The following is a 14,741-nucleotide window of genomic DNA, read 5'->3' as shown; positions in this document are numbered from 1 at the left end:
TCTCATTGACTTTAAAGGACTGGTCCAGACTGCAGCACTCAGATAGATACTTGAGCTCATATTCGTTTTGGGCAATAAACCTGCTTAAACCTGCCCACTGGCTTAACTGTTTTGTGTGTGGATCAGACAGCGTTTCTCTTCCACCTTTCTGGATAGGGTTAGCCAGGCAAGTGTGTGCATGTGTTACCTAATGCTGTTGCAAAATATGAAGCGTGCTGCCACTGTGGAGAGGAATGGTAATGGAACGGTGTGGGTGGTGCTTTGGAAATCTGCGCGTAGGGCCTGGGGAAAGGCAGGAGTCATCTGCCTGCAGCAGTGGAGGCAAATGGAGCATTGCAACCCTAGCCCCAGCCTGCCATCAACCAACTCTCACCTGCCTGATGTCTTCCTTACAGCCAGTCAGAAGGTCCTGACTCTGTCGGGACAACACTCTGCTACAGGCTCTGGCTCTACCTATGGCTGGTCTCCCTGACTTCTCCTCCACCAATCCCACTGGCCTCCTCAGATATGAGGACCACTCTCTGCCTAAAAAGTCATAGGTACTTTTTTGTTACACAAGAAAATATTTATTTTTTTAAGTTGCTTTCCAAAAAAGAAAAGAAAAGCGCCATCAGTTCTCCACTAAGGGAATGGCCACATGTGCTATGATTTGATGCATGGCATTTATGCCTTGCCTTACGCCAGCGTACAGGGCTCTGAGATGGTCTCCTATCCAGGGAGGCCACTCATCTTATTTAACGATGTTAGAAAAGCCCTCCAAAGGGCACCCTTTGTTTCCTATGGCCAGCTGGATGCTGCTGAGAAGCTCATAAGCAGGGCAGTTTGCTTGTTTGCATGTATATGTCACACCCAAACGCTTGGAGGTTCAACTCAGTTTGGAAGGACTGAGCCCTTGCTGCATGCCACCCAAGATCATAGTCTATGCCACCTTCACCCATGGATTTAGGTGACCTTGTCAAAAGCCTTGGTGAAATCAAGGCAAAGTATGTCCACGGATGGCGTCTCCCTAATCTACCAGGATTATCAGAAGAAACCCTATTGGTTCTATGTGTCATTTACTTATACAGTCACAACTGGGGTTACAGACGCTGATTTCAGGTTGCGCACCGCGCCGAACCCGTAAGTACCAGAACTGGTTACTTCTGGGTTTCGGTGCTTGTGCATGTGCAGAAGCGCTAAATCGCACTTTACGCATGCACAGAAGTGCCGAATCACGACCCACCCCCCAACATTCCCACACCACTGTGGGTTGCAAACACTGCGGGTTGTGAACATGCTTCCCATACGGATCACGTTCGCAACCCAAGTGTCCACTGTACTGTACTGTAAGGTACTGAGTTGGGCTTACAGGGTTGATCTGTAAAGTCCAAAACCAAAAGTCTCCACCTAAAAGTTGGCCTTGGAGGAGCTGTCCAGAGGCACCTGCCTGAAAGCAGATTACAGAAGCAGCACGTCCTGGTCCTATCCATATGAGTGTGGAGGAGAGCTTTCAGGTTTCACATAACTCTTCATCAGGAAGGACCCCCCCCCCATGTGAAGAAGACTCCGGTGTGGCTCAAAAGCTTGCATATTCCCCTACCAGTTGAATTAGAAAAAGCACACTTTTTAATTCATAAGACAATGCTGCTGGATCGGACTGCGGGTCCACCCCTTTCGGAATTCTGTTTCCAAGGAGGGGCAAGCCAATGTTTCCAAAGGACCCACACGTGGGGAAGGGAAGATCTGCGCTTTCTTTGCCTCAGCCGCTGCCATTCAGATGTACACTGCGCCTGAACCTAGAGCTTCCAGAGAGCTGTCATGACTCAATGGAAAACCCATCGACGACTTTTTGTGCGAGAGAGTGTTACAGAACAAGAACCACTCCGCCGCGGAACGAACCCCCTTCGGAAGGGGGCGGCCTCTCCATCCATCTCAAGCAGAGCTTGAGTGCCCCCTTCCCTGCCGGAGTGCCAGGGCTTCTTCAGCTGCGACCCCTGAGTCGGAGAGGGTCCGGCTGGATGACCTTTGGGGGACCCAGTCGACGATCCAGCCACCAGCGCGCATTCAGCAGCAGCATGTGCGTCGCCAGCCTTTGCTGGCTGGAAGATCTTCTCCCTCTCCCCAAGCCCCCACCCTCACCCCCACCCACCCCAGCACCCCCCGCCTCCCGGCCGTAGCTGGCGACGAGCTCGCGCAATTAGCCCAATCAGCTTGGAGATCCTAGATGTCAGTAGTGAGTAGGAAGCGAGCGCGCGAGGACGCAGCGCCAGCGCCAGAGCCTCAGTGGCGAAGAGGCGGCAGCGGCCGCGGCAGGAGCAGCGAGACCCGCCGCAGCGCCCGGCGCCTCCTGGCCAACAGACAGCGGCTGCAGCGCCTCCCGCAGCTCCGGCAAACTTTCCGCCCAGCTGGCCGGCGGAGAGGCGCGCAAGCCAAGCACCCTCCAGCAGCAGAAACCCCTTGGACCTTTCCTGCAGCCTCTGCCGCCGCTCGCTCGCTCGCCCGCCCGCCTGGACCGGCACCTTCCCCCCCCTGTTGCCTCTTCCTGACCCCCAGCACCACCCAAAAAACACCCCCCAGGGCGGTTGCAGAAAAGCCATGAGCCCGGAGGGGGGCGGCGGCGAAGCAGCAGCAGCAGCCAGCCCGAGACTCCGCCGGGAGCTCCCTTTGCAAGGGAAGCCGCAGCCGCAGCCTCCGCGCGCCCTTTGATGCGCTTTGCCAACGGGGCGAGTGGCCGGTTCGTTGCTAAGCAGGGATTTTTCCCTTGAAAGAGAAATCTCTCTTTATTTTTGCCAGCGTGGTTTTTTTTTTCTTGTGCAAAGGAAAACCTGCAAGCCCGCCGGGTCTCGTGCATGCAGGGTGGAGCTCTGAGCGCCGGGCTGCAGCCGAGGATCCGCCGCCTCCCGGGCGAGGAGGGAAGCAGGCGAGCCGAGCGGAGCGGGAGCTTTCCGGAGGAGGCAGCGGCGGCGGTGGCGGCGGTGGCAGAGGCAGTCGCCGCAGTGGGCGCTCCTCTCTCGGGCGGGCACGGAGGAGGAGGCGGAGGCGGAGAAGCCGAGCCAGTCGCTGCGGAGATGCCAGAGTGAGACGGGCACCCGGGGGCGCCGCGGGATCCAGCCCCGTGGCCGGCTGGGAGCGAGCCGCCGGGTCGGGCGGGCAGGCAGGGGGGCACGGAAGAAGGAAAAGAAGAAGAAGCTGGTCCCTCCACCTTTTTTTTTTTTTTTTTGCTTTTAAAATACACACATATATTTGGAGGAGGGTGTTTGTTGCAAGCCCAGTAGCCGATTCCTCTCCACCTGCTGGCTGATTCCTGGAGGAGGTGTTGCAAATACCTTGGACAGGGAGCGGGAGAGGAAAAGCGCCCGCTGGACCAGCGCAGAGGTAAAGGCATACAGTATTAATTTTTTTTAATCTGCTTTTTTTTTTTAAGGCTCCTTTTTTGGGCAAATAAATGCATGGAAGCAATGCATGCAAGGGATGGAGAGAAAGGAAGGCAGACACACACTCACAATGTATGTGAGATATATATATATATATTACACACACATACACACACATACACACACACACACACACCGAGACACCATCTGCAGTGTCAATGCGGCGCCTGTGCTGAGCAAACGTGTGTGGGGAGGAGAGAAGCAAGGAGGACGGCGGGGGGGGGGGGAATCATCACCAGCCTTTCCAGGTACGGAACTCCCCATCTCCCATCCCGCCCCCCCCCGCCCCCGAAATCGCCCCCCTTCCTTCGCGCCAGGGCGTTTGGGTCGGCCAGAGCTCATGCACCTGCCCTGATAGGGCGGTGATGGGGTGGAAGAACGATCCTGTCTGTGGAATGGGGCGATGGGGAGGGGAGGGGGGGCGAAGAGAAGGGGAAGTCTTTTTCGCCTTCCTTACACACCCTGCCCTCGCCTCCCGCGCCTGGATGGGGGTGGCAGAGGTGCTGAGCCGAACTTAAAAGGAAAGGAAGGAGGAGAGAGTCGACTGTGGAACAGCCCTCCTGGACTGCTCTCCAAAGGAAGACTGGGGTTAAAAACGTGCGAAATACCAGCGTGGGTTATCCACGGAGCTGAGCGAGTTTGGCTTCAGAATGAATGAACTATACGAGGGTTGCCTTTATATTGGAGGGAGATGGAGAGAGAGAGAGGAAAATGCTCTTGGGTATCAGCAGCGCTCGCGCGTTAAGACGTGACACTGAGGTTGGCGTCTGGCTTGCGAGGACTTTGTGCCAGTCTGTGTGTAAGACAACTATTGAATAAGCCCTCTTCCGCTACCACCAACCACCCAAGCCCACCCCCGATCTTCTAAGCAGACAAGTTTCCCTGAGGATGGCAGGCAGGTGTTCAAGGAAAGCAGAGCCGAGGCTGTGGGCACCTTGCGAAAAGTGTGCGTGCGCTTGCTCCAAATTGCTAGGTTTTTCCGCCCCTTCTTCTCCCACCTTTCAGTGGACACCGTCCATAGCTTTCTCCTTATGGGCCTTGGGTCATTTAGAGGTGCGAAGAGCTCTCTCCAGCCTCCCCAAACCCCTTCCCAACTTCCGACACCCATCCCTCCTCAGCTGCCTTGGCAGAAGCCGGTACCAGGCGGCTTGGTGCCTTTTCGCTGGCATTGCTCAGGCCCCGTAAGAGACGACCGGACTTTGCAAATGTTACATCTTCTTTCTCCTTCCGCCCTATGCTATCTTGTCTATTTCAGGGAATGAACTTTTCTAGGGGGGAGAGAGAGGAAAGGCGCTTGTCTCTCCACCAATCTCCCACCCTCACCTTTTGGCAGCAGGTGTATGGCTTTGGTTTGCCCAGAGATATTGTTTTCCTGGGTTTCTGACCCCCCTCAAAAGCTGGTATCAGTGCAGGGAGCGTGGACGAAGCTCCACGTGTACCAGCGGTTCGATCCTGGCGTCTCTTTTGCACCATCCCTGGCTCGACCCGGCAAATGTCGTGCCCCGGGAATAAGCAGAACAGGTGCGGGCACCGCTGACCCGGGAATAGCCACAGGAAGGCTCCCAGGCTGGTGTTCTCAGACAGCGCCGAGCCTTTCCATCTCTTCTTCTGGAATTGAAGCGGAGGGTGGGTGCCACAGTTTAAAATCTGAAGGTTTGACAGGCTCTGGGTTTAGGTGGCCGTGGCTGCACACATTCATGTGTTGCCCGTGCTAAGTGACTCTCAGCAGAGCTCAGGCGTTTGAGGTTTGTAGGCTTTCGTCGGCCAAGCTCCCGGCATTAGAAACGGGTCAGCCTCTGAGGTCCTGCGGGGTTCTTTTTCGGTTCGGGCTGCAACATCACACATGGGAGACGATCAGCTTTTAGGGGGTAGGGTTTGGAAGAGGGAAAGGCGCTGTTGGCCAATGCCCATTTACCAATCTCCTCCTCAAATCATTCATGTCCTACCTATGGTGCTCTCTCAGTCATTGTCCTAGCAACTCTAAGATGCAGGACGTTGATGTGCCCATTTTACAGATGGAGAGGTGAGATGCAGAGAAAGCAGCAGGAGGAGGTGGCAATATGGGTAGCCCGTTTTTTGAGGGGGGGTTTTGTTTAAAAAGCAATCCGTGTTGGGAGTAGCTGGGGACCAGAATGTCACAGTGCAATGCAGGCTGCATGTTGGAATTGTCAAGGATGATCTGCGTAATAGAAGTTTGATTTCCTGCTCTTCCTTTGACTCTCTTCCTGCGAAGTCCAAATTGATCTTGCATCCCATTGTATTACAGTTGATTCTGTGCTTGTTCATAAGGTGTGAGCAGTGCATACGGCCTTTTTTTTCAGGGAAACATAATTATTATTAATAATAATAATATGAAAAAGCCAGGTCCCTGCCCCAAGGAGGCTGCAGTATAATTTTTTGAAAGTGAGGGAGACGGCAAAGGGAAAGTTGGAAAGGGAGACGAAGTTAACCAAATCTGGTGACACCTATTTCAGCTTTGTTTCAGTTGCAGAGGAGGATTAAAGGGTTAAGCCACAGATTTCATGGAGGGGCTGACTTTTGAGGAGGGATTTGGAGGCAGAAAGAGAGGCTGATGTTTCTTTGGTGTCTTGCGAATCTCTCCAGGGGGGTTTCTTTACAGAATAAGAAAAAAACAAACACGTTGTGTTGAATGATTTGCTGAAGGCCTCTCAGTGAGCTTATGGCTTAGTACATGAAGACAAGTTGAGCTATAATGCTGTATCGCGCCGGACCATTTTCTGCCTCTCTATCCATCTCCATCCTGTATCTCCATCTTTCATCTGACTAATAATTCATCATCAGGAAGAGAAGGCAGTGTGTTTACAGCTTGCATGTTTCTCTATTGTCATATTTTCTCAATATATCCTGAAAATCAAGGACTTCATTTGAGAGAGGGCTCATTCAATGCCAAAGCACAGTTTAGGAACAGGTGATTTATAGCTAGCTGAAAGCAGGAGCCACCGAGCATATGATGAGTGCTTTTCTCCTTGCCAGCGAATGGCCATAATCAACCCGGGCACATGTTGGAATGGCAGGGTTGGGGGCAAGGGTGCCAGCTTGAATAAAATATTGGGAGGGGCAGGGAAGCCCCACCCCACATAACTGATCACATGACGGGGCTCATCCATACCATTTGATTAGCAACATCCATCAACTTTTTTTGGGGGGGTGACTCCCTCAAATATTTTATTGGTGGGGGTAAAGGAACCTCAACCCCTAGGAGTTGGTTCCTATGGTTGGGTGAGAGTTTCAGGGTAAAAGCATGGTTGCCTGGCTACTCTATAGGAATTATTACCATTGGGAAAACATGAAGATGATACATGGTGCCCTATACTACGAGAACGACCCAGCTTGTATTTCAAATTCTCGTTGCTTTAAATGGATTTTTTAAAAAAACGTATTTAACTTTCTCATTGAAGTCAATGAGACTTAACTTTGATTGCAATGTGCTCTAGTTAATTACATGGTATAAACATTTATGTACTTTTTTCCAGTGTGCATTTATGTTCTCACTCTAAAGGCAAAATGATAAGCTACACCCCCCGCCCTGCAAAAACCCCTCACAGACATAATTTACTTTGGAGATACTTTGGTAATATCTAAGCAAAGCCTGTTTGCATTGACCGGTGGTCCCTATTCCACTGACATTAATCATCTAGCAACCCTGAATGCTGTGTAATGTGCTTCCAAACTTCTCTGGATTTGGTCAGGGCCAGGTAGTCCTCTGCTGGGTTTCCAAGCACAGATTCCCCAAGATGGCACCTGGACTTGAGAATCCAAGAGGTCTAACTCTCTCCATCAAGTGCTGAGAAGCAGCAGCACTTGGTAGACTTCCTATGCTTGTTCTGTTCTTGGAGGTGCTGGACCTTTATCACTCTGCAGCTGGCAAGCTTAGCATCCCTCCCTGGATTGCGATTCTGCGTAGAGTTAAGCTCTTTGAATCCCATACAAAACCATGGGATTTTGGTCATATGCCATTTCCATGGCTTGAAGGTAAAGGAGGCCATTCAGAATTTGGAGGTGGCAAAGGCCTGCCACCCCGTTGGCTGTGATCCTGTGCACAGCTGGGCTCCTTCAACCCTGTAGAAAGCAATGGGATTTTAAGCAGTTTGACCATGTGCACCATTACAGCCCTCGAAAAGATATTTAGACTCTTATTAACTGCATGTGAATGGGACGTGGGTGGTGCTGTGGGTTAAACCACAGAGCCTAGGACTTGCTGATCAGAAGGTCGGCGGTTCGAATCCCCGCGACGGGGTGAGCTCCCGTTGCTCGGTCCCGGCTCCTGCCAACCTAGCAGTTCGAAGGCACAACAAAGTGCAAGTAGATAAATAGGTACCACTTTGGCGGGAAGGTAAACGGCGTTTCTGTGCGCTGCTCTGGTTCACCAGAAGCAGCTTGGTCATGCTGGCCATGTGACCCGGAAGCTGTCTGTGGGCAAACGCCGGCTCCCTCGGCGGCCAATAAAGCGAGATGAGCGTCGCAACCCCAGAGTCGGTCACAACTGGACCTAAAGGTCAGGGGTCCCTTTACCTAACTGCATGTGAATGAAAAAGGCTATTTTCATTTTGCCCCAGGTGATAGACAATGAGGCCTAGTGTGGCGTTCTTCATTCATGGGTCCCTGGATGCTGTTGTACTACAACATCCATCACCCCCAGCCAGCTTAGCTAGCAGCCAGGGATGATGGGAGTTGTAGTACAACAACCTCTGGGGCTTATGGTTGCTGTCTTGGACTTAGATGAGGAAGATCTGGTTTCAAATCCCTGCAGAGCCATAAATCAATGCCTCTCAACCTAACGTTCAGACTTGGCTCCGTCACACCAGAGAGTGACCAAGCAACAGAACCCAGAACGAGGAGAGACAAGCTTGTTCCTCAACGGCTCAGGTCACCAGAGGTCAAGGAGCAGGTTCAGCCTCTGTCCCCAACAGAGTCCATTGTATGTAATGTTTCAGGGTTCCCACCCCCTGTATAAGCACATTACATCTGCAAGGAAATTTGAAGTGCCACACTTATAGGGACTCTATAGGGCAAAGCCAGCTGTCAGTTTCTGACACTGGCATTCCTTGCATTACCGGCAGGAATCTGATGGGGTGGGTGTGAGCTTGCACAACCACTTTATGTGCAGTGAGCAGTGGGGATCCTGTATCCCACTTTTGTTGCCCTGGCAGTCTTCAGGCCTTCCCACTCTACCACCCGCGCCCCAGCTGCCAGACTGTGTTTGTTGTACTAGAGCTGTGCCCAGTGGCGGACCTACATTTTTTGGAAACCTTGAAGCTTGATGTGTCATGGCCCCCCCCCTTTGCAACCAGCAATGATGTTTGGGTAACCCCCTATCAGCCGTCAGCTTCCAAAGTGCTAAGGTGGTTACCAGTCCAAATCTGAGCCCTGTATAGTAGTTTTGCTAGGGGTTTAGCTTGGAAGACTTCTAGGGTTGATGGTATATGTTTGCCACCCTTTTAATGGAAAAAGCGAGTCAAAGTCTTGGCACTTTGGGATGCTTTTTCTTTTGCACATTTTTGGTGTGCTCCCCATGGACTGGAAGATAAGGCCCAAATATTTGAAAGCTTTGACCTGTTTGATTGGCTGATTGTCCATAAGCCAACTGTTGGGCCTTGAGAAAACCATAACTTAGGTTTCCTGATAATTTACAACCAGGTGTTCTCTCTGGCAATACACTGAGAATTCTCTTATCAATCTTTTTAAGCCAATTTTTGTTTATGATAAGAGGACCACATCATCTTCTTCATTGGGTTTGTTCCACGACAGATCGCCACACACTTAGAACGACTGTTCTACTGACTGCCAAACTTTGGGATTGTTGAAATATATACAACAAAACAATTAATTAATTTGATTCGTGCCACTCAAATTGGATCTACTAAACCCCAACATTTTAAATGTGCTTCTGGGGCCAATCCAGGATTAGGGGCCCTGCATGAGTTTCATAGAAGATACGCCCTGGGTGCATCTTTTTATCCATCCATCCATCCATTTATCCCAGTTCCCAGGATGCAACTATGCAAGGAGCAAGCTTGATTCAGGGCTGGGCTCCCCAAGAGCAAGGGGCAACTTTGCACCCACTCCACTAATGTCCCCACCAAATTGCTCCCTAAAGGTAAAGGGACCCCTGACCATTAGGTCCAGTCGTGGCCGACTCTGGGGTTGTGGCACTCATCTCTCTTTATTGGCCGAGGGAGCCGGCATGCAGCTTCCGGGTCATGTGGCCAGCATGACTAAGCCACTTCTGGCAAACCAGAGCAGCACACAGAAATGCCGTTTACCTTCCCGCTGGAGCGGTACCTATTTATCTACTTGCACTTTGTCATGCTTTCGAACTGCTAGGTTGGCAGGAGCAGGGACTGAGCAACGGGAGCTCACCCCATCGTGGGGATTCAAACCACTGACCTTCTGATTGGCAAGTCCTAGGCTCTGTCGTTTAATCCACAGTGCCACCCGCATCCCATCTTCTGATATATACCCAGCATAAACTAGCAAAATCAGAGAATTGTAGAGTTGGAAGGGACCACACAGGTCATCAAGTCCAACCCCCTCAATGCAGGCAATGTGGGGCTCGAATCCATGATCGAGGCATTGTGAGTCTCAGGCTCTACCGACTGGAATGCCTGCCACTATCCTGCATTGTAAGGGCTCTTGGCTGGGTGCACTGCATCTCTGGGGGCCCATTGTTCAGATGCCCTTTGCAAGCACATCACACACCCGGGTACAATCTTGCAGAAACGTCATTGGCGAGTGATGCATTAGGGGCAGGAAGCAGGCTTGCTCACCCTCCCCAAGAGAGTCTTAAATGCAGCGCCTTGGTTTTTGCCTGATACTTCCAAATGCCAGTCATTCGCTTATATGAGGAAAGTAGGGAGCAATTTGGGATGTGGTTGGCGCTGTTGGTTAAACCACAGACCCTAGGACTTGCCGATCAGAAGGTTGGCGGTTCGAATCCCCACGACAGGGTGTGCTCCCGTTGCTCGGTCCCTGCTCCTGCCAACCTAGCACTTCGAAAGCATGTCAAAGTGCAAGTAGATAAATAGGTACTACTCCAGCAGGAAGGTAAACGGCATTTCCGTGCGCTTTACCTTTACCTATATATCAGAAGGATACCCCTCTTCCCCTCCGCCTTCCACTTCAAGCTTATTCTTTTTCTCTGCATTCCAGCAGTGTTGGAATCTTGGGTTGTGTTGCTGTGTGTCTTGAGCTACAACTGAAACCTGGCTGTTAACGTCCCCCGCCCCCCTTCTTTCCCCTCTAGGCGTATGCCCCTAAATTATGTAGACACGGGAAAGTGATCTAAACGCGGAGAGGCACATGCTTTTGATGGAAATGTAATGCTCCAGCAACAGTAGATGAGTTCCTTCCAGATAAACAAATGGAAAGCTTGCTAAAGCCTTGTAGCAGTGTTAGCTGCTATTTAGCTACATCTGAAGGTGATGTATGTTCGTGGTGTGGGAGCATGTGGAGTGCATCATGGAACCGTTACATAGGGACATAGGAAGCCGGCTTATACCGAGTCAGACTATTGGCCCGTCTTGCTCAAGACTGTCCACCCTGACTGGCAGCAGCTATCCTGGGTGTCAGGCAGGAGCTGCTGCCAGCCCAACCCGGAGATACGAGGGATTGAACATGCAACTTTCTGCATGCAAGCTGGATGCTCTAGCACTGAGCTATGGCCTTTCCCTTCTTCCTGTGGGAATGTTCAGGGATGCAGGAGAGGATATATTGTTTGATTATATCCTTTTCCAACTTGTGTTAACAAGTTCACAATTTAGCAGAGTATCATTCCCCTTCTTAAACTCACAGCGGATGCATTTGCTCAGGCTTGCTAAAGCCTCTATAATAACTGTTCTGGTATTTTCCCCTTAAAGGTAAAGGTTAAGGGACCCCCTGACCATTAGGTCCAGTTGTGGCAGACTCTGGGGTTGCGGCGCTCATCTTGCTTTATTGGCTGAGGGAGCCGGCGTACAGCTTCTGGGTCATGTGGACAGCATGACTAAGCCGCTTCTGGCTAACCAGAGCAGCACACGGAAACATCGTTTACCTTCCCACTGGACCGGTACCTATTTATCTACTTTCACTGTGACATGCTTTCGAACTGCTAGGTTGGCAGGAGCAGGCACTGAGCAACGGGAGTTCACTCTGTCACGGGGATTCGAACCACTGACCTTCTGATCGGCTAGTCCTGGGCTCTGTGGTTTAACCCACAGCTCCACCCGTGTCCTTTATTTTTCCCCTTATTCCCTCATAAAAGATAAGACATTACACAGTCTTCTATAAAAGTATAAAAAGAGTTTACTCACATATCATTCTGTTCACAATCAGATCCCAGAAGGCAGACTTAGCTTAGAAAAGTAACATACATCTGGAAACTATCTCATAAGGAGACAGTCCCTTTGTCCTCTCTTGGCTGGAAGAAAAGAGAGCATTTTTGGCTAAGCAGATGTTGCTTCTTCGATGCATGTAGTCAAAAAAGAGAGAGGTGGCTGCCCTGTGCTTTTGTTGTTACCTGCACAGGTGAGGCCACGCCCACCTCTAGTCACATTCAACAGAAGTCTTTCCCAGCCCAGAAGGAAACAGGAAGTTTACCTGCTGGCTGGACAAACATTCCTCCCCATGTGTAAACATGTTCACTCTAGGAATGTTGTACTTGACTGCTCCTGTGTTTCACATCCCACACTTCCAGCCAACCCCCTGGCACAGATTTGCTGGCAAAGATCTTCCAAAAAACAGGGGGGAGTGGTTGGAGGGAAAGGGTTGTAGCAGAGAGGAGAAGGGGTTCAGTTCCACCACTTAAAAATGCATCCTTCCCCTAGCATTTTGCATTTAAAAAAACCACAGTAACTTAGTTGTGATTCGTGCATTGCCGGGAGGTGGGCTAGATGACTGTTCTGGTCCCTTTAACTCTACAATTCCACAATTCTGTGATTCTCAGATCTTCAGTCCTCGCTTCACTTCCATATATCTCTAGTTGTATATACTGGTGTACTCCAAAAAGGAGATCTATTCTTCCCCCTCTTCTATAAGCTTTTAAAAAATTAATTTAAAAGATGCGTTGCATGCCCTACTTTAGAACAGACTGAATAGTTTTGATCTATACATTATGTTTATATTCTGCCATTCCTTCAAGGAACTCAAGGGGGCGCACTCTGTTCTCCACCTCCCCATTTTATCCTCAGAACAACCCTGTGAGGTGGGTTAGGGCCAAGACACTCTGCTGGGACCAGGCCACCCGGGGAGCTTCATGACTGAGCAGCAGTTTGCAGCCTCACCACTTTGGGGGTTTGTGTGTGTGTGAAGCAGAGCTCTGCGTGTCTGTGTCAATTTGGAACGTGTGCAGAGGAGGGCGACCAAGATGATCCAGGGTCTGGAAAGCCAGCCTGATGAGGAACGGTTGAAGGAGCTGGGTAGGCTTAGCCTGGAAAAGAGGAGACTGAGAGGAGATCTGAGAGCCATCTTCCGATATCTAAAGGGCTGTCACATGAAAGATGGAGCAAGCTTGAGCCCAACCAATGGCTTCAAGTTACAAGAAGGGCGATTCTAATGGAAGAACTTTCTGACAGTAAGAGCTGTTTGACAGCGGAATGATCTCCCTCGGGAGTTTGCGGACTCTCGTTCCTTGGAATTTTGTAAGCAGAGGTTGGATGGCCATCTGTCATGGATGCTTTAGTTGATAATTCCTGCATTGTAGGGGGTATGGACTAGATGACCCTTGGGTCCCTTCCAGCTCTATGAGTCTTTGATTTTGTGATTCTGTGGTCACATCTCAGCCCGCATTAGGCAAAATCTCCCGCTGCCTCCACTCACTCGCATATGCGGTCTGTGGCGTGTGACTTCCGTAACGTCTCCGTGGCAGGAGAAACACGCTGCATTTTTGTCCCTCACCTCTCCTGCTAAGTCGAGGATCTTGAGGAAGAGAATGACATATTTTACAGGTAGCTGAGCAGGGGAGAAACCCCAGTCGTCGAAATCCTTTGAAATCTGTGTGGCAAGGGAACAGCTGTCACTGTTCTCTTTGCCTGTCATGCTAAAGGAAGAGAGGGAAAGATTGTTTGCAGGAGAATCAACTGTCTCCAAAGAAAGGATTTATTTCACTTGGGCCCTGGCTTTCGGCAAATATTTTTTGAAAGCATAAAAGCAAGCTTCCGGGGCTTCCTTTATCTGCTGTCCTTATTTCATGTGAAAGGCAATCAGAGCTGTAATCGAAAGACCAGTGGAGAAATGGACTGGCTCGTCTGTTCTCCTGGTATAATTACAGTGTGTGCGCCTCTTTGTATGAGATTAGTTCCTTCTCTTTCCTCAAATGCCTCCCCCCCCCCCCCCGCCATGAGCCACAGACTTAAGGTTTCAGGGATCAGAGCATTACTTGGGTAATTTTAATTGTCTAGAGGGTTTTTCATCTATTCCCCCCCCCCCAATCTAAAAAGCTCTTGTAAGAAGCACGGTTAATAAGGAGCTGAGCTTCAAACGGCGCAACAGATGTGCTATGTGCGAATTGGTTTTTTTATTTTTGTTTTATAAGCGCAGATTAAATGCATAAATATATAATTCCATGATTTAACTCCCCCACCCAGCTTGGGAGAGGGTGCCTTTTAAAATAAGGGGAAAGGAATCTGATTAAAGGAAGACTACCTTTCTTCCTTGGCTTCCACAGTCACCTGAAATTTGGATGAAATTTTGGCCAAATCTATTGTGTGTTTGTGTGTTGTGAGCCAGCATTCTTAGGGTGGGTGCACTGGAAGAATTTTCGTTTCAGGACAGTATCTGCTTTTGCAGGCATGTAAATAGCCACAAGCCTGATCGCCTTTGGTGAGTTGGTATCACCCTGAAGGCGACCAGGCTATGAAGCTTTGCAATTCTTATCCCTAATGCATTAGGCCAGTGTTTTTCAACCTTTTTTGGGCAAAGGCACACTTGTTTCATGAAAAAAATCACGAGGCACACCACCATTAGAAAATGTTAAAAAATTTAACTCTGTGCCTATATTGACTATATATAAAGTAATTCTCTTGAATAGGAATCAAATAAACACAAAGAAAGTATTTTATAATTACCGGTACTTTATTATGAAATAGTAAGTAAACAGAAATATGAAAAATTATAAAATACTTTATTTTTAAATCTTTCAAATTTTTCAATTTTTCCCACGGCACACCAGGCAACATCTCGCGGCACACTAGTGTGCCGCGGAACAGTGGTTGAAAAACACTGCATTAGGCAACAAATGACTAACATGTATATAAGCAGTCTGTAGCTGGGTTCGTACATTGCATTAGTAAGCCATAGTTTGAAATAAATCATGGTTTGATGTGAAAACGCAGC

General features: G+C 49.9%; 1 protein-coding gene across 1 annotated transcript in view; it reads left to right on the top strand.

Moving 5' to 3' along the window:
* Positions 1 to 2,259: 2,259 nt before the first annotated feature.
* Positions 2,260 to 14,741, top strand: part of PLXNA4 (plexin A4) — a 567,107-nt gene continuing 554,625 nt past the window's right edge. Inside the window, exon 1 of the mRNA XM_081926700.1 lies at positions 2,260 to 3,354. The gene's annotated coding sequence lies outside the window, so the exon portion shown is untranslated. The remainder of the gene's footprint in view (positions 3,355 to 14,741) is intronic.

This window comes from Podarcis melisellensis, assembly GCF_964234715.1.
Source record: "Podarcis melisellensis genome assembly, chromosome: 10".
Lineage (NCBI taxonomy): Eukaryota > Metazoa > Chordata > Lepidosauria > Squamata > Lacertidae > Podarcis > Podarcis melisellensis.
Note: the sequence above shows the minus strand (reverse complement) of the source record. Positions and strands in the feature narration are given on the sequence as shown.